Raw genomic sequence first — 1,128 nt, 5'->3', positions numbered from 1 at the left:
ATGTATATGTTGGACATTGTAAAGCATCATTTGCTGCACACTAGAGGTGTTTCATAATGGTTTTGAACTATGAAGGATTGGGATTTTTAACAAAAAAATGTAGAGAAAAGAAAAGGAAGGATAAAGGAAAGAAGTGCCAAGGTGCTTTTGAGATTCACATCTCAGGATTTACATCCAAGGCTGCATCACAGAATACAAAATTGGAAGACTCTATAAATGGAAACTTTCAAACATCGCATTTTGTTGAAGATAGGCTATTTTTTTATATATAAAAACTTTCAAATTTTAATCATCAACAAATCTAGTCCTTAATAGTCCTTCATAGGAAAGAATTTTTGTTCTACTAAAATAAAAGATCTTTTTTCTAATAATTAGGCTATAAAAAAGATTGACAAATTAACTAAATTTCTAGATCAAGTAAAATCCTAATTTATAACTTACCTTTTAAAAATAAGGTTCAAAATCTCTACTCAATAATTAGAAAAAAATCTCCTTTATTCATTGGTTAATTTGTGATCTTCTAACTGAATGTCGTGTTACATGATTACCATGCAGTTCAGATCGTGTTCTTCAAACACCTTTTCAGGGGTGGATGATGGCCATTAGGAGTACAGGTAACTGTTAGGTTTCAACTTTGACTTTATATTTTATTTAGTAGTACATTGAAATGGATGTTAACAATGGTGTATTGTTCCAGATCATGGCACTTCTTAGTGGCTTTGCTGGGGTATATACAGAGGTACTTATTCAAACTGTTTCTGTTGAAGCAGTTGCTTCACCTGTATTTTGCTTTTTTTTTGTGGGTTTTTTCCCGCATGGGGGGGGGGTGCATCTTTTGCTACGCATAGGATGTGGCTATATATGAGTTCACAAGTCGGCAAAGTGCATGTGTTCATATGGATAACCAACAGTAGTAACCATTAGGCAAACGTCTTAACTGTCTAAAAGATCATTATGTTTTGGCCTGTGTACTAGCCTACTAGGATATCAAACTGCTCTTCTTTTCACGGTGCTGCTTGTATCCATCTCCATAGTAACTGGCAATTGTAGGAAAGTTTACCTCACAGATCTGGTCATGATACGGGTGTATCTTCTCTTCGGAAAAGCAATCCTCATGGGAGCTTGAGG

At 34.8% G+C, this 1,128-nt stretch overlaps 1 long non-coding RNA gene across 1 annotated transcript; it reads left to right on the top strand.

The window, feature by feature from the left end:
• The first annotated feature begins 46 nt into the window (after positions 1-46).
• Positions 47-746, top strand: LOC109828615. Its single transcript, XR_002243774.1, has 2 exons — positions 47-614; positions 698-746. It is a non-coding gene; the product is annotated as an uncharacterized LOC109828615 (long non-coding RNA).
• Positions 747-1,128: the final 382 nt, after the last annotated feature.

The sequence above is a fragment of the Asparagus officinalis genome, unplaced genomic scaffold (assembly GCF_001876935.1).
Source record: "Asparagus officinalis unplaced genomic scaffold, Aspof.V1 AsparagusV1_Un2886, whole genome shotgun sequence".
In the NCBI taxonomy this organism is placed as follows: Eukaryota; Viridiplantae; Streptophyta; class Magnoliopsida; order Asparagales; family Asparagaceae; genus Asparagus; species Asparagus officinalis.
This window is presented reverse-complemented; position numbering and strand designations above follow the sequence as displayed.